Source organism: Rhinoderma darwinii, chromosome 12, assembly GCF_050947455.1.
Source record: "Rhinoderma darwinii isolate aRhiDar2 chromosome 12, aRhiDar2.hap1, whole genome shotgun sequence".
NCBI classification, from domain to species: Eukaryota; Metazoa; Chordata; class Amphibia; order Anura; family Rhinodermatidae; genus Rhinoderma; species Rhinoderma darwinii.
The window spans coordinates 16022470-16045359 of record NC_134698.1 but is presented as its reverse complement, the minus strand read 5'-3'; the positions used below and the strand labels follow the sequence as shown (position 1 = coordinate 16045359).

The window sequence follows — 22890 nt, the reverse complement described above, 5'->3', positions numbered from 1 at the left end:
CGAGCGTACCCTTGTAGTTTACCTAGTGGTACAAACCAGTTGGCAGCTTCTGATTGGACGGTTTGAATGATCCCATCCTCAGAGTTCCTCTGCACCAGCCGTCTCCATAGAACTGCAGGTGTCAGTTGGTGTCAGTTGAGCGGATAATAGACAGCGAGAGACATGAGGTCCATGTAAGAGACGATGTTTAGGGCCACCTTAGGGGTCTGCGACCTGTACAAGTGCACCGGGCGCTGCACCCTCCCAGCATGTAGGGGGCACTACTGGGCTCTGCCCCTATTTTGTCCTCTGCTCCTCGTTACACACACACGGAGGAAACAAGAGCCGAGGAGCAAGAGCAGAGGAGGAAGCTCCGTCACAGCCCGTCCTGCAAGAAACCTGTGATCCTGTCAGCAAGAAGAGATGTAAGTGTCTATGTGTGTGTATGTGTCTCTGTGTTTGAGTGTGTATATGTTCCAGTATGTGTGTGTATATGTGTATATATGTGTATATATGTCTCTATGTTAGTGTGTATATATGTATGCCTCTGTGTGTGTTTATATATGTGTGGGTATAGTTATCACTGTGTGTTTTCTGTGGTGTTACATAGGACTGCAGGTAACACTACTTCATTATCTGTAATCAGAGAGTTATCACTGTGTGTTATCTGTGGTGTTACATAGGACTGCAGGTAACTCTACTACATTATCTGCACGGTGTATATATGAGTATGTATGTGAATGTGTCTTTGTGCTTGTATATATGTGCCTTTTATGTATTTGTATATGTTCCTATCAGTGTATTCGTGTGTGTGTGTGTGTATATTCCAGAATGTGTGTATATATATTTGCCTGTTTGTCTAAATATGTCCCTCTATTGTACCAAAAAGAGAAACCACAGAGTCTATAAGTCAAAGGGTAAAACATAAATTTATTTCATACATTTTAAAAAATCAGTACATAAACTATTTAAAAAATGAATCTCCACAGATAACAGAAAGAGACCACCAAACATAAGACAGTTATCATACGAGGGTTCAACTATCAGTCATATATCCACATATACGTTGTTATAAAGTGTAATACAAAGGTGCATAGTGCAAAGTAAATATTGAACATTTATGTGTCTGGTTATACACCGCGTTAAAATGTTATTTTTCGCTGATTTTCCTAAATAGTCGATGCAAATGACAGTCAGTATAATCTTCAAGCATCAACCGTTGCAGTATAATGCGAATTGTATTGAACAAATCTCCTAATGATAACAGATTTTTTTTTAGAAGTAAAAAACTCAAAATGCTTCACATTATTATGCACAACAGAGATCAAAACATTTTAAAGGTTGTAAAGAGAACTAAAATGCTAATTTGTTGAATTTGCAGCATCAGGAGGTCATATTTACAGAAATCAAAAGCGCTTTCAATCAAAAAAAACTTAGCAGGCCAAGTTACATGTTAACATAGGACCCCTTCTTTGATATCACCTTCACAATTCTTGCATCCATTGAATTTGTGAGTATTTAGACAGTTTCTGCTTGAATATCTTTGCAGGATGTCAGAATAGCCTCCCAGAGCTTCTGTTTTGATGTGAACTGCCTCCCACCCTCATAGATATTTTGCTTGAGGATGCTCCAAAGGTTCTCAATAGGGTTGAGGTCAGGGGAACATAGGGGCCACACCATGAGTTTCTCTCCTTTTATGCCCATAGCAGCCAATCACACCGAGGTATTCTTTGCAGCATGAGATGGTGCATTGTCATGCATGAAGATAATTTTGCTACGGAAGGCACGGTTCTTCTTTTTGTACCACGGAAGAAAGTGGTGTGTCATAAACTCTACGTACTTTGCAGAGGTCATTTTCACACCGTCAGGGACCCTAAAGAGGCCTACCAGCTCTCTCCCCATGATTCCAGCCCAAACATGACTCCGCCACGTCCTTGCTCACGTCGCAGCCTTGTCGGGACATGGTGGCCATTCACCAGCCATCCACTACTCCATCCATCTGGACCATCCAGGGTTCACGGCACTCATCAATAAACAACACGGTTTGAAAATGAGTCTTCATGTATTTTTGAGCCCACTGCAACCGTTTCTGCTTGTGAGCATTGTTTAGGGGTGGCCGAATAATAGCTTTATGCACACTTGCAAACCTCTGGAGGATCCTACATCTTGAGGTTTGCGCGACTCCAGAGGCACCAGCGGCTTCAAATACCTGTTTGCTGCTTTGCAATGGCATTTTAGCAGCTGCTCTCCTATTCCTATTAATTTGTCTGGCAGAAACCTTCCTCATTAAGCCTTTATCTGAACGAACCCGTCTGTGCTATGAATCAGCCACAAATCTTTTCACAGTACGATGATCACACTTAAGTTTTCTTGAAAAAGCTCAAAAAACAGCCGTAAAAAAAGCCGCGAAAATCGCGAGTGGCACAAAAAACGTCTGAAAATCAGGAGCTGTTTTCTCTTGAAAACAGGTCCGTATTTTGAGACGTTTTTGACTCTGCGTGTGAACATACCCTAAGTCTTATGTGAGGCTTATAAAGTGTATCTTAACTTTTAACATATCAAAGTGACATAGCAGAAGTTTTGATCAGTGGGGGTCTCAGCACTGAGACCCCCACCGACTGCTACAACAAAGCTGCAGAAGCACTTGGGTAAGTGCTGTGCCGCTTGGTTCCTGATTGGCTTTCTTCGGAAAGTTGAGCGAGCGTTGTACGGGCTAAATAGAAAGTCTGAGTCTGTACACCGTTTGCTCAACTTTCCGAGGGAAGACGATCAGAAACTAAGCAGTACATCGCTCACGCTGCCGCTTCTGCTTCTTCGTTTTTGCAATCGGTGGGGGTCTCAGTGCTAGGACTCCCACCGATCAAAACTTCTGACATGTCACTGACAGGTCAAGTTTTTTCAAAAGTTTAGTTACACTTTAAGGCCCCATGCAAACGACTGTAAAAAAACTCCGTAATTGCGGACCGTAACACGGTCCTCAATTACGGACCCGCCTGGTTCTATTGGCTGTGGACACCTTTCCGCATCACTACAGATTGGTGTCTGTGTCGTAGAACCATGCCGTGATATGGATCATGTCCTACTTTTCGTTTTTCATGGGCCGTGCTCCCATACTGTGTATGGGAGCACGGCCCGAAAATGCGGCCCGCGGCCATCGGCGGCCGGCCGTGCCCGCAATCGTGCCGTGATTATGGGCACGGCCGAGTGCATGAGACCGAAATGTTGATAAAATTCCTATAGAAAGTATTATCACTAAGTAAAGTAGTTGTGATAGAAATAATTTATACAGTTCTGATAATAAAGTGATTTTAAGTTAGATTTCCCCGGTCAGATGCAGTTTGGTTGCGGATTGCAGAAGAGTTTTCTTCTGGAGTTCTTGTTCTTGGAGGATATTCTTTTGGACATTTGGACGTTCTAACAGTCAGTTGTCTACCTCTGGCCATACAGTAATGTTTCATCTATTAAAGACGAGTGTGCAGCTTAACCCCTTCGGGACCCAGCCTGTTTTGGCCTTCAGGACCCAGCCAATTTTTTTTAAATCTGACATGTGTTACTTTATGTGGTAATAACGTTGGAATGCTTTTACCTATCCAAGCGATTCTGAGAATGTTTTCTCGTGACATGTTGTACTTTATGTTAATGAAAAAAATTTGTCGAAAATGTTGGTATTTATTTCTGAAAAACACCACAATTTAGAAAAAAATTGCAAAAATTAGCATTTTTCTAAATTTAAGCGTATCTGCTTGTAAAACAGATAGTAATACCACACAAAATAGTCACTAGTTTACATTTTCCATATGTCTACTTTATGTTTGCATCATTTTTTGAACGTCCTTTTATTTTTCTATGACGTTACAAGGCTTAGAACTTTAGCAGCGATTTCTCATATTTGAAAGAAAATTTCAAAAGGCTATTTTTTCAGGGACCAGTTCAGTTCTGAGGTGGCTTTGAGGGCCTTATATATTAGAAAATCCCCAGAAGTCACCCCATTTTGAAAACTGCACCCCTCAAGGTATTCGAATCAGCATTCACAAAGTGTTTTAACCCTTTAGGCGTTTCACAGGAATTAAAGCAAAGTAGAGGTGAAATTTACAAATTTTATTTTTTTTGCCGAAATTCATTTCTAATACATTTTTTTTTGTAACCCAGAAGGTTTTACCTGAGAAACGCAACTCAATATTTATTGCCCAGATTCTGCAGTTTTTAGAAATATCCCACATGTGGCCCTAGTGTGATAAAGCACTGAAGCACCGGCCTCCGAAGCAAAGGAGCACCTAGTGGATTTTGGGCCTCCTTTTTTTTAGAATATATTTTAGGCACCATGTCAGGTGTGAAGAGGTCTTGTGGGGCCAAAACAGTGGAAACACCCCAAAAGTTACCCCATTTTGGAAACTACACCCCTCAAGGAATTTATCTAGGTGTATAGTTAGCATTTTGACCAAACACGTTTTTTGCAGAATTTAGTGGAATTAGGCAGTGAAAATGAAAATCAACTTTTTTTCTGAAAAAGCATAGAAATGTTACATTTTTACAAGGAATAAAGGAAAAAAGAACAACAACATTTGTAAAGCATTTTCTCCCGATTACGGCAATATCCCATATGTGGTAATAAACTGCTGATTGGACCCATGGCAGCGCTCAGAAGGGAAGTAGCGCCATTTGGATTTTGGAGCACGGATTTTGCTGGATTGTTTTTCGGTGCCATGCCGCCTTTGCAACGCCCTGGAGGGATCAAAATAGTGGAAACCCCCCAAGTTGCCCCATTTTGGAAACACCCCTCAAGGAATTTTTCTAGGGGTATAGTGAGCATTTAGACTCCACGGGTCTTTTGCAGAATTTATTAGAATTAGGCGGAGAAAATTAATATCACAATTTTTTTCCACTAAAATGTTGCATTTTCTTATTTTCACAAGGGATAAAGGAGAAATAAACAACCAATTTTTGTAAAGCAAATTCTCCCGGGTACGGAAATACCCCACATGGGGTCATACATTTTTTTTCATTAGAAATAAATTAACCCTTTCAGGACTGATCCATTTTTTGCTTTCTTATTTTCGTTTTTCACTGCCCGCCTTCCAAGAGCCATAACTTTTTTATTTTTCCGTCAGTAGAGCGGTGTGAGGGCTTATTTCTTGTGGGAGGAATTGTAGTTTCTATTGACACCATTTAAAGTGCCATAAAAAGTACTGGGAAACTGAAAAAAAAATAGGAAAATATAGGAATATAGGAAAAAAATCGAAAACAGCGATTTTGGCGGTTTAAATTATTTAAGTTTTTTACGGTGTTCACCGTGCGAGTTACATAATGGTATATTGTAACAGTTTGGCCTTTTACGGACGTAGCGATATCAATTCTTTTTTTACATTACTTTTGAAGAAAAATGGGAAAAGGTTTTTTTTTTTAACTTTAAACTTTTTTCTCTCTCACTACTAATAACTTTAATTCTTCTACACATTTTATTAGTCTCCTTAGGGGACTTGTACCAGCGATCATTGGATCCGCGGGTACAATATGCTGCGATACTAATGTATTGCAGTATATTGTTATTTTTACAGACTCCTGTAACAGCGCGATCGCTGTTCCTGTCCGTTAGTCCCGGGTGTCAGCTGTAATACACAGCTGACACCCGCAGCGTATGGATCGGGCTCAGCACTTGAGCCCGCTCCATACATCACCCCCGCACCATGACGTGCTATTAAGTCATAGTGCTCAGAGGGGTTAATGCACAGCGGATGGTGTGAATATTGCAATTTTCCACTGATATGCCATTTTAGTGCATAATATGTTGTGCCCAGTTTGTGCCCCTGAAGACAAATACCTCATAAAGCGTTAAGCGGGTTCTCCCGGGTATGGTGATGCCATATATGTGGGCACAAACTGCTGTTTGGGCACGCTGCAGGGTTCAGAAGGGAGCGACGCCATTTTGCTTTTGGAGCGCAGATTTAGCTTGGTAGTTTTTCTGTTTTGGGTTTCACTGGTATTTTAGTTTATAATGTGAGGACAGTGGCGTAACTACCACTATAGCAGCTGTAGCGGCTGCTTCAGGGCCTGCGGCATGAGGGGGCTCGTGTCGCCCGCCGCCATGGCTGCTACAGCGCGACACCACTTAACACTACGGCAGAGCAGGGAGATATCTCCCCGCTCTGCCATTAAACAAAAGACATGTATCCCCTATCCACAGGACATGTATCCCCTCTCCACAGGATATCCACAGGACAGGGGATACATGTGTGATCGCTGGCAGCGATAAGCAGAACAGGGGACTGAAAGTTCTCCATCACAAACCTCAGACTTCCGGGGTCTGTGTCGGCAGCTCCGTAGAAATGAATGGAGTGCCGGTCGCGCTTGTGCGCATGCGTGACCAGCGCACCTTTCATTTCTATTGAGCTGCGCAGACGCCGGAAGTCAGAGGTTAGTCATGGAGAACTTGGGGGACTTTCGGTCCCCCGTTCTCCCTATCGCTGCCAGCGATCACACATGTGTCCCCTATCCTGTGGATAGGGGATACATGTCTTTTGTAGGACAGGCAGTAGGTCGCATTTTTTTGGGAGGGGGGACGCTGTATGGCGTTCCCTGCAGGGGGGGGCTGTATGGCGTTCCCTAGAGGGGGGGAGCTGTATGGCGTTCCCTACAGTGGGGCTGTATGGCGTTCTCTATAGGGGGGGGCTGTATGAGCCCCCTTTGTAGATAACGCCATACAGCCCCCCCTGTAGAGAACGCTATACAGCCCCCCCCTCTGTAGATAACGCTATACAGCCCCCCCTCAGTAGATAACGCCATACAGCCCCCCTGCAGAGAACGCCATACAGCCCTTTCTGTAGACAACGCCATACAGCCCCCCTCAGTAGATAACGCCATACAGCCCCCCCTCAGTAGATAACGCCATACAGCCCCCCCCTCAGTAGATAACGCCATACAGCCCCCCTCAGTAGATAACGCCATACAGCCCCCCCCCCTCAGTAGATAACGCCATACAGCCCCCCCCTCAATAGATAACGCCATACAGCCCCCCCCTCAGTAGATAATGCCATACAGCCTCCCTGTAGATAACGCCATACAGCCCCCCCTGTAGATAACGCCATACAGCCACCCCTGTAGATAACGCCATACAGCCCCCCTTTAGATAATGCCATACAGCCCCCCTGTAGATAACGCCATACAGCCCCCCTGTAGATAATGCCATACAGCCCCCTTTGTAGATAACGCCATACAGACCCCTCTGTAGATATCTAGAAAGGGGCTGTATGGCGTTATCTACAGGGGGGGGCTGTATGGCGTTATCTACAGGGGGGGCTGTATGGCATTATCTACAGGGGGGCTGTATGGCGCTATCTACAGGGGGGCTGTATGGCGTTATCTACTGAGGGGGGGGCTGTATGGCGCTATCTACAGGGGGGGGGGGCTGTAAAAAAGCACTATCTACAAGGGGGGGTTGTGTGACACCCAGGGGAGGGGGGGGCCCCAGTCAAAAGGTTGCTATGGGGCCCAGTCTTTCCTAGTTACGCCCCTGTGTCAGGGTATATGTAATCTGTGCGGAGAACATCTGGGCATAATAAGAGGGTATAATAAATAATGGGGTAAATAAATAATAATTTATAGATATGTGGCCGGTGTCGCACTGATAAATGGCGCCCGATCTTATCCGCTTTTAGAAAACACTGCACATTTTGCATCGCCATATTCCTGGGAGCCAGAACTTCTTTATTTTTTCACCACCGGAGCTGTGTGAGGGCTTATTTGTTGCGGGACAATCTGTACTTTTCATTGGTACCATTTTGGGGTACATGCGATTTTTTTGATCACTTTTTATTACATTTTTTTGCAAGCCGGGTGACCAAAAACAAGCAATTCTGACAATGTTTTTTAGTTTATTTTTTGCGGTGTTCACCGTGCACTATAAATGATGATTTTACTTTATTCTGCGGGTCGGTACGATTACGGCGATACCATATGTATATAGGTTTTTTTTATGTTCTGCAGCGTTTGCGCAATAAAATCACTTTTTTATAAAATAATTTATTTTCTGTGTCACCATATTCTGAGAGCCATAACTTTTTTATTTTTCAGTCAAAAAAGCGGTGTAAGAGCTTGTTTTTTTGCGGGACGGGTTGTAGTTTTTATCGGTATTATTTTCGGGTACATGCAACTTTTTGATCACTTTTTATTCTCTATTTTGGGAGGGGTGGTGACCAAAAAATAGCGATTCTGGTGTCGTTTTTTTATTTATTTTTTTGGGGTGTTCATCGTGCGGGAAAAATAACATGATAGTTTTATAGCTGGGGTCGTTACGAACGCGGTGATACCAGATATGTGTACTTTTTTTAACGTGTTCATTTTTTTCCTATAATGAAAGGCTTATTATAGGAAAAAAATGCAGTGTTTGTTTATATAACTTATAACTTTTATTTTTACACTTTTTTTAAAACATTTTTATTACTTTTTTCACTTGTCCCACTAGGGGACACTTAGACTTGCAGCTCTGATCGCTGCTGGAGTACATTACACTACACACGTAGTGTAATGTACTCCAACTGTCATTGTGACGTGACAGTCACACTGACAGGAAGCCTACGACGACCACCCTCGGGGTGGTCCTCATAGGCTTCTGTACATGGCAACCCGGAGGTCATTGTCTGACCTCTGATTGCCGTGACAAGCATCGGTAGCCCCCACGATCACTTCGTGGGGGCTACCGATGTGCTTCAAACCACTTAAATGCGGCGACGGCAATCCGTCGCTGCATTTATGGGGTTAATTGCCGAAATCAGCGGCGATGGTCCGCTGACCGGCAAGACTGGAGTGTCAGCTGTCGGGGACAGCTGACCTCCTGGTTCCCGGACACTGTCAGTTAGGACAGTGTGCTCCGGGACCTACTCCGCAATAGTACGTCCTGATGTGGGAACTAACTCCTCTGCAGGACGTACTATTGCGGAGCAGCGCGTGAAGAGGTAAAGGGGTTTTTCCATCTTAGACATTTATGGCATGTCCACAGGATGCGGGTCCAGCTCTGATGTATGCCATAAATGTCTAAGATGGGAAAAACTCCTATAAAATGCCCCATTTGTGGAAGGGTAAGGAAGGACACTCTACTGGCTGTCAGATCCACCAAATTAAAGGTAGCGATGAATGGGGTGATAAATGTTGCAGCCAGACGCCCCTTACATCCCGGCTAGTAACAAGATATTATCATTATTTTAGGTGTTCCTGATTTGGAAATCCCTATGTGTAATGACAATGACGTTATCGAGCCCAGTATATTTTGTTCGTCACAATCTTTCTGGTCCATGAAAGTCTCCCCTGAAATAAGGCTCATTTTTGTGGGGTTTGTGTGGGCAGGGTTTTAATATTTTTGCTGTGAGTGGCGCAGTTTAGTTGACGCGTCTCCTTTTCTTTTCCTCTCTAGTGATTTGGCCTGAAGTCACAAGTCAGTGTCCGGCTATTTTCACTGCTAGTGATATCACTTTGTGTCATAACTTGGCGCATGTGAGGTCTCTATTGAATGTGTAATATTTTTCCTGTTGGATGATATTAGATATACGGTGTCCTCTCTAGGCCACACTTAGGCCCATGTTATAAATGTGATGTAAATGGTCCACTGAATAGATTGTAGAATGGTTTTCTGTGTCATACAGATGTGAAGGAGAGCGCTAGTTCTTCTAGACATCTGATCTTTCGTGTGATTGGTGAATTATTTAGGGACTGTGGTAGAAACAATTCTAAGATACTTGTGGCTTCTAGTCAGGGTGGGGTGGTCGGTGCGACCTCTTGGATAGGAAGACTTGAGGTGGGATCTCTAGTTTGGCTCCTCAGAATGTACCCCAGAAAGGATTCAATTGCCCCTTAAAAATGATTTGAGTTTTATCAGAAACCAGACACACTAACATCTCTTTACTGATCCGGTACATCTATAGCATATACCAGGAACGTATTATAGCACCTCTTTTTTTTTTTTTAGGAGTCTATAAGTGAAGAGAAGAAAAATATAGAATCCTCCAGTCAGCGGCAATGGAAGAATCAGAGGACTGGTAATTAATATTATTAGTAATTACTGATAATTATCAGGCTGGTTTCTAGCTCTGGATTACTCAGAGGTGTAATTCCCAAGTGCAGGGTAAGATTTGGACAGCGATGCTACTGCAGTCCTAGTAATTGTAGCAGACGCTGAAATAGTAAATTAGAATCACTCGGAAACAACCACCGGTTCCCGGGTGCATACCGTCTTCTACAGTGATGTGACTGCGCATGAGCAGTAGCGCACGCTGAAATACAGGTTTAGAATAAGCACTTGGGAACAGTCGCCGGTTCCCGGGTCCATACAGTTTTGCTGAAATGCAAGTTTAGTAGAAACACTCGGGAACAGTTGCCAGTTCCCGAGTGCAGGCAGGGATTTGGACGGCGCTTCTGCTGCGCATGCGCAGTAGCAGCTACAGGATTGTAGTCACACCAAGCACTGAGAAATAATCGGAAGTTCCAGAGTGCAAACGAAATAAAGCGCGTTCATGAGAACATTGAAAGCGACCACAAAGCCATACTATGGTCGGGATGTGTTTTTTCCCGACCATAGCCAGAGGAATGCGTTATGGTCGGATCCAAGGCCAACCAGTAACACAACAAAACTTGTGACAGAGGCGCGGTAATAATATATCTTTATAACAGGACATCTTAGAAAATAACATGTAATTGTACAAATGTAGAACTGCCATTTATGGACACATTTAACTGTATTTTAGTCCGTGGGAAAACCCCTTTAAAGATCCAATTGTAGCAAACTGTCAGCTGCGAGAAATATCAGGCATGTTCCTGGATATAAACAAGAATATTCCCATACACTGACCCCAAACAGATATCTTAAAATTGCTGAGGAATTAGAAAGTTGCAGAACTTTTCATTATATGAAAATTAAGCATCTAGTTACAGTAAACCGGAAAATCCCTATTATATTGAGATTTTATAGAGATCAGTGGTAAAATAGTGGCCACTCGGGGGCACAAATATGGATAACCAGGCCTGTACCTCTAGTTGTGCCTGTGACAATGCATCACCCCCATCTTATTCTTAAGGACCATGAAGGGTTTGAGCTTCTACATGGACCTAACAAGCGATCTGCTGGGGTCACTTATCTACACATATTCAGGGCGGAGGGGTTGTAAAACGGTGGTGCCTTGCTGGGGGCTCTACTACATAAATATCCTGCAGACTGTCCGGAAACAAAATGTACTTCTCAGTCGTATGTATATATGTATGGAGCATGTCCTCACTGTATATACTGTACTCCCTCTTTACTGTCCTCATATATACTGTATATAATGTACTGTTCACTTATATGTATATATGGGACGTGTCCTCACTGTATATACTGTACTCCCTCTTTACTGTCCTCATATATACTGTATATAATGTACTGTTCACTTATATGTATATATGGGACGTGTCCTCACTGTATATACTGTACTCCCTCTTTACTGTCCTCATATATACTGTATATAAGGTACTGCTCAGAGATATGTATATATGGGACAGGGTCCGCTCTCTAATAAGGTGGTATTGATAAAAAATGATCTCCTACTATACATTTTCCTGTAATATTATAATAAATATAGGATTTTTTTCTTTCTAAACAGACTCCGCTCCCACTGGACAACATGCAGGGCTCCCATGTTACGTCATCGCCATAGAAACTGTTTGGTTTCCAACCATCGCAGAACGGACACGTAACCGGCAACTGAAAGCTCCTCCCAATGTATTAATGTCACTTCTGTATGGACAGGTAAGATTTGTCTATCCCCTTCAAGGGGTTTTCCCATGAAGGACATTTATGACATATCTACAGGGTATGTCATAAATGTCAGATAGATGCGAGTCCCACCTCTGTGACCGGCGCCTATCTCCAGAACGAGGCCCCCTAAGCAGTGGCGGATTAAGTAGGCCATAGGCCCTGAGCTGTTACCCAAACATGGGCCCCCCGCTTCTCCACCGCCGCCCTGCCGCGCCGCAACTATTGATAACACTACCTTTTTGTGCATGCATTAACAGATGAGTGTTATGATTCCCCTTGTCAAAGTGCTGCGTCCCTACATACTGACAGTATCACACCATGCAGGGACACATCCTCCTGACAAGGGGAATGGTAACACGCATCCTGGACTGCACAAAGACTTTTTGTGAAAGACAAGGATTTCCTATAATAAACATGTCAGGAGAGATGACAGATTCTCTATAAATCTAGTGACTCACAGAATGTAAAGTAAAGCAACACATACAGAGTGCCCCCTTTAGATAACACCACACACAGCCCCCTTTAGATAATGCCACACACACAGCCCCTGTAGATAGCGCCACACACACAGCCCCTGTAGATAACGTCACACACACAGCCCCTGTAGATAGCGTCACACACACAGCCCCTGTAGATAGCATCACACACACAGCCCCTGTAGATAGCACCATACACACAGCCCCTGTAGATAGTGTTACACACACAGCCCCTGTAGATAGCATCACACACAGCCCCTGTAGTTAACATCACACACAGCTCCTGTAGATAGCATCACACACACAGCCCCTGTAGATAGCGCCACACACACAGCCCCTGTAGATAGCATCACACACAGCCCCTGTAGATAGTGTCACACACACAGCCCCTGTAGATAGTGTCACACACACAGCCCCCCTGTAGATAGCTCCACACACAGCCCCTATAGATAGAGTCACACACACAGCCCCTGTAGATAGTGTCACACACACAGCCCCTGTAGATAGTGTCACACACACAGTCCCCCTGTAGATAGCTCCACACACAGCCCCTGTAGATAGTGTCACACACACACAGTCCCCCTGTAGATAGCTCCACACACAGCCCCTGTAGATAAAGTCACACACACAGCCCCTGTAGATAGTGCCACACACACAGCCCCTGTAGATACCATCACACACACAGCCCCTGTAGATAGTGCCACACACACAGCCCCTATAGGTACCATCACACACACAGCCCCTGTAGATAGCGTCACACACACAGCCCCTGTAGATAGCGTCACACACACAGCCCCTGTAGATAACATCACACACAGCCCCTGTAGATAGCGTCACACACACAGCCCCTGTAGATAACGTCACACACACACAGCCCCTGTAGATAACATCACACACAGCCCCTGTAGATAGCGTCACACACACAGCCCCTGTAGATAGCGCCACACACACAGCCCTTGTAGATAGCGTCACACACAGCCCCTGTAGATAACGTCACACACAGCCCCTGTAGATAGCGTCACACACACAGCCCCTGTAAATCGCGCCACATGCATCCCCTCGTAGATAGCGCCACACACACCCCCTGTGAATAGCGCCACACACAACCCCCTGTAGATAGCGCCACACAGCCCCCTGTAGATAGCGCCACGCGCACCCCCTGTAGATAACATCACACACAGCTCCTCTAGATAGCGTCACAAACACAGCCCCTGTAGATGGCATCTCACACACATCCCCTGAAAATAGCATCACACGCAGCACCCTGTAAATCGGGCCCCCTCCGGTGCTAGTCGCCACCGGGCTTGAGGGAGCCCATGCAGCCTGGCCCATAAATGTTATGGGCCTGGCAGCCATGGGTCCCCTGTGAGCCTTGGGCCCTGGGTGGCTGCCCGAACCATCCTAACGATGATCCGCCGCTGCCCCAAAACCTTGTTCTAGCTTTTTGTGCTCACACTGCTTCCCGGTTACTTCCTGATTACATGGTCGGGAGTTACGGAAACAGCGGTGAGTGCCTCGAATTTCTACCTTCTATACATATATATATATATATATATATATTGATGTGCTCAGGACTTCACCCTAGGATCTCCCCTTACTAGTAATAAATGCCGTGCACCTGCATTTGGGATTTCAGATCCTTGCTGTCTTTTTGGATTATTTATCAGTTTGTTTTCTGTACTTTTACAGATAGTGCCAGAAGCCCAACTACGGATTTTAGAGCCAGAGAACAGTCATGGCTGGTTAAAGATGACTCTACAGCCACAGGTGTTGGCAGTCAGAGAAATATTAGGGAGCCACAAAACTCCTTCAAAAGCCTTGTAAATAACAGAATGAAAGTTTGGTGGAACCGATCATTCCTAGCAAATTATCCCCAACGGAACCTTATACCGAGGGGGTTACGCATACAAGTTTTCCCATCATTTCCAATTGAAGATGTGAATTTTACATCAAAATGGGACTAGAACTGCAGTGCGTGTTCATTTAAAATTATGGAGCTTCTTATTGGACTCAATAACACATCATTAGAAAACATGGATAACGAGCTGGAAAAGATCCAGCAAAAATTAAAAGCAGGGATGTCCAAAGAGGAGTGTGAAACATTTAAAACGCAATTGGATCAACAATGCCTCGTGTGGGAAAAAGAAATTGAGAGTGCAAAAACAAATTGATATGTGATAATAATGATTTTCAACAGAAGAAAATATATAGATGGAATCGGAGACAAAGGGGTGAATCACTGAGTCTTTCCTCTTCTATGTGATCTTTGTCATCACAGAGCGGTCACCATGATATGACATTATGTAGTAGCGTGAGTTCTATACGTGACTTCAGTCTGAAATCAGTCGTCCAACAGTGGGAGAAAAATGAATAAGGGATTGGAACAAAATCCAAGACATCACAAGAAGGTAATTAACATTTCTAAGCATCAATTATCTATAAGTGACATCACACTGTTGGAAAAACGCTTGACCTTTTCTCCCGCCTCCTGTTTTGATCTTTTCTCAGCAGTAAAAGATCTGAAATTATTTGCACAATCCTTGATCTTTAAGAAATGGTATTTTAAAGAAGAAGACGATTTATTTGTGACAGTTGAGGAACGAGAAACATTGCGAATACTTGAGGAACTCTTTAACCAAGAAGAGGGAATATCAGAAGGTAAGATTCCTGACTGTATTAGAACCAAATCTACTAAATTCCACCCCCCCCCGTTGTCTATTTGCCCCGCAGTAGATCCTTTTTGTCAAATTAGTTTCTGAAGATTAGCAAAACATTCCAAAGAAGATTAAGAATGACAATCTGACGAGTTGAGAGAGAGAGAGAGAGAGCGAGAGAGAGAGAGAAAGAGGAAGGAGAGAGAGAGAAAGAGGAAGGAGAGAGAGAGAAAGAGGAAGGAGAGAGAGAGAAAGAGGAAGGAGAGAGAGAGAAAGAGGAAGGAGAGAGAGAGAGAGAAAGTGGAAGGAGAGAGAGAGAGAGAAAGAGGAAGGAGAGAGAGAGCTTGGGGAGGATTAAATCATGGCCAATAAAGGCGGAAATGTGGTATTTTGGCCACGCCAGATGTATATTTATGAAGCAAATCGACAATTAAAAAACTCCACTTGTTGTAAAAGATTAATATATTAACAATTCTTTATTATCCTTTAGAGCAAAGATGATCCACATTCTACAAGATGGTATGGATGCTGGAGTCATCTCCAAATCCCTAATGAAGGCACTGATTGTGACTGAGCCAACGATACAGACGCTTTATCTACTACCCAAAATTCATAAGGACCCTCCAGGTAGGCCAATTATGTTGGGCACTGGGGGGGGGGGTTAACTGAGAAGGTGTGCAAATGGGTCGACCACCATTTAAAACCACTGGTGGAATGTCTACCTTTGTATTTGTGTGACTCGGCAGATTTGTTGTTGAAAATTGAACGGATTCATTTGGATGACAGACATATTTTGGTAACTTGTGACATTGAGTCACTATATACCGGCATCCAGGATACGGATGGCTTGCATACAGTGGCCACCGTTTTGCACATGAGCAATATGGGAAAAACTTTTCAGAGTTGTTGCTAACCCTTTTGGACTTTGTTCTCAAACACAATTTTTTCACGTTCAATGGGTCCTTCTACCTGCAACTCCAGGGCACGGCAATGGGGGGCAGCCTGTGCACCCTCATACGTCAACCTGTTCCTGGGGCTGTGGGAGAGGGACCTATTCCTGCCAGATCATGAGATATCAATGATCTGGGTCCTTTTCTGGGCCCATTTCATCGATGACATCTTTATGATCTGGCAGGGGACTTCGGATGAATTAATGGAATTCATCAGTGTATTGAACTATAATGCACGTAACATTAAATTAGCATGCAAATGGAATCATATTGAGATGGATTTTTTGGACATACTAATTAAAAGGAACCATGAGGGTTGTTTCCAGACAGATTTGCATCGTAAAGAGACATCAGCAAACTGATTGCTTCACGCCACGTCTTCACATCCTCGTGTCACCATCGAAGCTATACCAACTGGACGATATCTGTGTGTTAAGAAAATTTGTTCAACTGATGAAGATTTCAAATACCGCTCGACTGAGTTGAGAGAGAGATTTGCTTAACAGGGCTGCAGCCGCCGCAATATTAATAAAGCCCATTGACGACCACGTGCATAGCTCCCCCTCGTGCACAGCTATTACAAACTGTGACTAAAAATAAGGAATTTCTCCTAAGGTAAGATTTACGACCATGTATAATTCACGTTGGTCAGAAATGAGGGACACCTCAAACAAATTTTGGGCTGTGATCCTCACTGATCCAATTCTACAGAAAGTACTACCAAATTATCTTGCTATGGCACCGCGTGGAGCGCGTAATTTACGTGACACAATAGTTCACAGTTACCTAACACCGGAACAACTGGGTAAATGTTTTGGAAAGATTGGACCTAAGTGGGGTTGTAACCCTTGCGGCGACTATATTAGTTGCCCTAATATTGAACGCTCTCAAGATTTTGTTGACTCAAGTGGGTTGAAAAATTTTAAGATCACATGTCCAATTACATGCGGCACTACGGGTGTGATCCATCATGCAACTTACCCTAAAATTTATATTGGCATGACAACCCGAGAATTGCGCATTTGCGTAAGAGAACATGTTAGAGACATTGAAAATGCTCAACAGTAGAGTATATGGAACAGCTGAAGACTATTCCAAAACATTTTCACCTACATCATGCGTGTAACTCTAGACTTGTGAGACTGAAGGGAATAGATCACATCAATACTGATCTGCGAGGAGGAGATGTAAAAAGAGGCTTTTGCAATCAGAATGCAAGTGGATATGGAGGCTTAAGACAACACAACCAAGGGGTCTCAATGAGAACATTGGTGTTGCTGCATTTCTCTGACTGCTACCAAAGCTTTTAGTTGGGTATTTTTGATTTTATGTTCTTAATTTGATTTTAATCTACATTTCTTTATTTATGTATACAGATTAGATATATGGTTTACGCTGCCTGTGTTGACTATGTCAACTGTGCAATTTTCGGGTTGTCATGATCTTCATCCTCAACAATGATGCCCTACTGATGATCTTCACAAAAAATAGAAAAGAGGGCTCTGTCTGCAGATCACTGCATATTATATTCTGCACCTTAGAGGCTTGTTGTATTAGTATTAGATATATCGACATGTAACTAATATCTGCTTAGTGCATGCCACTTGTTGTCCATTTTATTCTTTGATGTATAATACACACGTTGTTTTCTTTTTTCATCGCACATACCTATTCACACTATTTTTGTAAAGGATCTGCCAGGCACAGCTTCGGGGTTAACTCCCATAGGTAATCAGTCTGCACCTGAATCTACGTCTCTGAGACTGACTCCATCTTCCACCACTCAGGATGGCAGGCTTAGGAGTGGGAGAGCCTATCGCAGCCTGGCCAGACGGAGCTAGCTCCCGCCCTATGTCTATTTATACCTGCCTTTCCTGTTCCTCCTTTGCTTGTGATTCTTTCCGTGTGGTTTCCTGGCCCAGCTACAGCTCATAACTATTTGATCCTGCTTGTATTTTGCCTTCCGGTATAATCATTTCTTCTATTGATTCTGATTTAGTCTCTGAAATTGCGGCTGATCAAGGTTCAGCTCCCGGGAACCTTCCTGAGGACAAGCTGTTTGTTCCCCTGCAATACCGGCTAAGGGTACTTAGGGAAAATCATGACTCCGCACTATCTGGTCATCCAGGCATCTTGGGTACCAAACACCTCATTGCCAGAAACTATTGGTGGCCTGGGTTGCCTAAAGACGTTAAGGCCTACGTCGCCGCTTGTGAGGTTTGTGCTAGGTCCAAGACTCCCAGGTCCCGACCAGCGGGCTTACTACGTTCGTTGCCCATTCCCCAGAGACCTTGGACACATATCTTCATGGATTTTATCACCGATTTGCCTCCATCCAAAGGCAAGTCGGTGGTGTGGGTGGTAGTAGACCGCTTCAGTAAGATGTGCCACTTTGTGCCCCTCAAGAAACTACCCAACGCCAAGACGTTAGCTACTTTGTTTGTCAAACACATCCTGCGTCTCCATGGGGTCACTGTCAATATTGTTTCGGACAGAGGGGTACAATTTGTTTCTTTGTTTTGGAGAGCCTTCTGTAAAAAGTTGGAGATTGATCTGTCCTTCTCCTCTGCCTTCTATCCTGAAACCAATGGCCAAACGAAGAGGACTAATCAATCTCTAGAACAATATTTAAGGTGTTTTATCTCTGACTGTCAATATGATTGGGTCTCATTCATTCCCCTCGCTGAATTTTCCCTTAATAACCGGGTCAGTAACTCGTCAGGGGTCTCCCCCTTTTTCTGTAATTTTGGGTTTAATCCACGGTTCTTCTCCGTTTCACCTGGTAGTTCCAACAATCCCGAGGTAGAGGTCGTTCATCGGGAACTGTGCACAGTCTGGGCCCAGGTTCAGAAGAACCTAGAGGCGTCCCAGAGCGTACAAAAAACTCAGGCTGATAGAAAACGTTCTGCTAATCCCTTGTTTATGGTCGGGGATCTGGTGTGGTTATCGTCTAGGAACTTGTGTCTTAAGGTCCCGTCCAAGAAGTTTGCTCCCCGGTTTATTGGGCCGTATAAGGTAATTGAATTCCTCAATCCTGTCTCCTTCCGGCTGGAGTTACCCCCATCTTTTCGTATACACGATGTGTTTCATGCCTCCCTCCTTAAACGCTGCTCCCCGTCCTTGGCTCCCTCGAGGAAACCTCCTGTTCCCGTTCTCACCCCTGAGGGGGTGGAATTCGAGGTGGCCAAGATTGTGGACAGCAAGATGGTCCAAGGCTCCCTCCAGTACCTGGTCCATTGGAGAGGATACGGTCCTGAGGCGAGGACTTGGGTACCCGCCCGGGATGTTCACGCTGGGGTCTTGGTCAGGAAGTTCCACCTTAGTTTCCCCAGTAAACCAGGTCCACTTAGAAAGGGTCCGGTGGCCCCTCATAAAAGGGGGGGTACTGTAAAGGATCTGCCAGGCACAGCTTCGTGGTTAACTACCATAGGTAATCAGTCTGCACCTGAATCTACGTCTCTGAGACTGACTCCATCTTCCACCACTCAGGATGGCAGGCTTAGGAGTGTCAGAGCCTATCGCAGCCTGGCCAGACGGAGCTAGCTCCCGCCCTCTGTCTATTTATACCTGCCTTTCCTGTTCCTCCTTTGCTTGTGATTCTTTCCGTGTGGTTTCCTGGCCCAGCTACAGCTCCTAACTATTTGATCCTGCTCCATACTGACCCTGGCTTACTGACTACTCTCCTGCTCTGCGTTTGGTACCTCGTGCACTCCTGGTTTGACTTGGCTCGTTCACCACTCTGGTTGCTCACGGTGTTGCCGTGGGAAACTGCCCCTTTCCCTTTGCTTTGTATTCCCTTGTATGTTTGTCTCGTGCACTTACTGAGCGTAGGGACCGCCGCCCAGTTGTACCCCGTCGCCTAGGGCGGGTCGTTGCAAGTAGGCAGGGACAGAGTGGCGGGTAGATTAGGGCTCACTTGTTCGTTTCCCTACCCCCGTCGTTACAATTTTATTTTTAGTTTTTTATTTAATTTCTTTTTTATTTTGTCACCATACATTTATTACTTTTTCACTCTTTTACTTACACATGTTCTACATAAACAACACTTTATTGTGTTTAATATCATTTCTTACCTGTCACTTACCTACTATGTTCAGGTTGTGTGCACTGGATTATTCCTTTGGGCACGTACATATTGGTCTTTTTTCACACATTATAATTGATAATAATGTTCCACGCTTGATTACTCCCTACACGTTGACACTCTTCATCACACATCACTTTGTGTCCATATATTTATATGTATTTGTATGATACATGTGCAATATATCTGTATAACTATCTTGTCTCTCTGTATTTTGGGTTTAGCCTTGCAGACATGAAGTGTATCGCTATTGGACTGCCCGTACAGGGTTAATATCCTTCTGAATGCTTTTCATGCCTTCAATCACTGGTTGCATTCTGATTGGTTGTGACAGACCCGCCCCCGAATCATCACCCATGGCGCGCTGGGTTGCTGACACACGTGACCGCGTCAGGTGACGCGCTGATGTGTTTCCGCCCCAGTGTCTCGTTGTTGCCGTTTCCGGAGACTGGCCATGTACTCGACCACATATTGCGACCAATAGTAAACAATGAGTGTATTGATTTGATTTATGGGCGTATATATATATATATATATCACCTGGATATCTTTATGCACCATTGGCTAGCGTTCATTTAAATACTGTGTGTACTATCAGCACCACCCCCAGATGAAGGCATTTAGTGGCGAAACGTGCGTCTGGGTGGGCATTCTGGGTTGGTACTCCTGAACAAACTTATTATGGGTTTGTTATATCCCTCCATACTTGTTTGAATAGTTGATTCATTTTTGCTCTTACTTATGCGCTGACTGCTTTTTTGTACTGTATAGTTGTTCTTTTATACCATTTGGTATTTATATATTACCTACATTACGCAGGTCTGGGGTCTTATCTAATTATTATTTTCTTTGTGAGTCACACAGTGAGCTGTCCTTTACTTCCGTAGGTTTGTGGACTCTTTTTAATTGTATTGTCATGTAACTTTTTATTGTTATTCCAATCAAGCTTTTTTCCATTTTCTACACTTTTTTTTGGTAGCATCAATTCCTTTGTAGGTTATATATTTGTAGTTTTTTGTCTCAAAATATTTTTCTTGTTTTTTTTTCAGGAGATCTTTATCCCAGTCTCTGAGATTTTAAGGAGGCCTGACCAACACCTAGACCCCAGCTAGCAGCTAGAAGATTCCTGCATATGCCTAGAAGATGACCACCTTCAACATCTAGAAGACACCAACCAGCATAGAGAAGGAGATCCTGGCTAGAAGAAGATTCCTACAAACATCTAGAAGAAGAGACACAATGTAAATACTGGTGTGTCCATCCAAGCAGAAAACCCATGACGTCTGAACAGTGAGGAGAGAACTTATATGTTACTTCTGACTATATGATCCCAGGGTGAAGGAGCAGTAGTGGTGGCTCCAGAAAATGCTGAGACATATGGGGAGGCTTAGTAATTGTCAGTGCGCAGGATGCTCCATATGTGGGGATAGTCATGAGATGGTCACAGCTAGAGAAATACTCAATTCATTATTAATTTATCAATGATATCATATTAAGACATGTACTGAGACTACTATAGAAAAGAGGCAGGGATATTATCATCATCATCATTGGTATTATTGTTGTTAAGTTGAATGTAAAGAAAAAGTATTCACTGGCCGACCCCCAGATCTATTGGAGAAAGAGTCCTGTTGAGACACTATCATGTAATGGAAGTTGGCACTTGAGTTGTACGCTACTAAAGAAGGTGTAAACATTATGGTATAAGGCTTCTAGTACGTATGTGATATGACCTTTCTAGATTCGTTTTCCGCCTCAAAAAACCCCATTGAAATCAAAGAGATACGGAAAAAAAATGCCACGAACGGCCGCTGCCATTTTTGGCGCGGTTTTTTAAGCGATTTTAGGCAAAAATACGCTTGCGTTTTTTTCATTTGCCTGTTGAAGAAAGAGATAAAAATAATGCTTTAAAAACCTCATAAAAAACCACGTCGGAAAACCGCATAAAAAAACGCGTGTGGTAAAAAACCACTTCAAAAAAGGCGGAGGTGATTTTTCCAGGCAGAATATTTTGCCTGCAAAAAACTCCACGTGAACAGGGCCTTAAAAGCAAACAGGCTGGGAGGGTAAAACACTGCATTTTAAAAAGGCCAATTTCTCCCGGTTGAGGGCTGCACAGCAGGAAATAGACTGGGAGAAACTATTGTCAAATAAATATACAGACACTACATGGGAATGCTTTACATATACTTTAAATAATTATACTGTGAAATATAATCCTATAAGTAACAAGTATTAAAAAGCCCTAAAATGTAACTAGAAAAAGCTTGCTAAAAACAATACAAATCTGAGGGCTCAGCATTAGTCTTTGAAAATTGCAATTACACACACACACACACACACACACACACACACACACACACACATATATATATACACGTTACACACATACATATATACACATTACACACATACATATATACACATTACACACATACATATATACACATTACACACATACATATATACACATTACACACATACATATATACACATTACATTTATACACATTACACACACACACACACACACACACACACATTACACACACACACACACACACACATTACACACACACACACACACACACATTACACACACACACACGCATACACGCATACATACATACATACATACATACATACATACATACACGCATGTGACCGCTGCATCAATGCTGAGGCCAGTGGCTGGCTATAGCAATCGTGTAGGTAGGTATCATGTCATCACTGCATGACAGCAGACTCAGGCCTGCTAATCCTCTGAAGCAGAGGTGAATATATCAAGCGAATAATGTTTCTTTTATTATTTTATCACGTTCTATTCCTTTAGTAAATTTGTATTTTGTGTCAGAAAATGCCACTGTCTGGGCTATTCCAGGAGTGGAATCCCCGGCCAGAGCATTGCCCACCATCTGGCTGGGGATTCCAACATCTTAAAGCCCTAAGTCACTGTCCATATATGGACAGTG

At 43.6% G+C, this 22890-nt stretch overlaps 2 long non-coding RNA genes across 3 annotated transcripts; both read left to right on the top strand.

Moving 5' to 3' along the window:
- The first annotated feature begins 214 nt into the window (after positions 1 to 214).
- Positions 215 to 14196, top strand: LOC142665255 (uncharacterized). Of its 2 annotated transcripts, none has more exons than XR_012851451.1 (3): positions 215 to 404; positions 11601 to 11746; positions 13921 to 14196. It is a non-coding gene; the product is annotated as an uncharacterized LOC142665255 (long non-coding RNA). The 2 variants fall into 2 exon arrangements; XR_012851452.1 differs by lacking the exon at positions 215 to 404 and adding an exon at positions 9930 to 10004.
- Positions 14197 to 15452: 1256 nt separating this feature from the next.
- LOC142664725 (uncharacterized) lies at positions 15453 to 21908 on the top strand. Its single transcript, XR_012851360.1, has 3 exons — positions 15453 to 15512; positions 16162 to 16450; positions 20969 to 21908. It is a non-coding gene; the product is annotated as an uncharacterized LOC142664725 (long non-coding RNA).
- Positions 21909 to 22890: the final 982 nt, after the last annotated feature.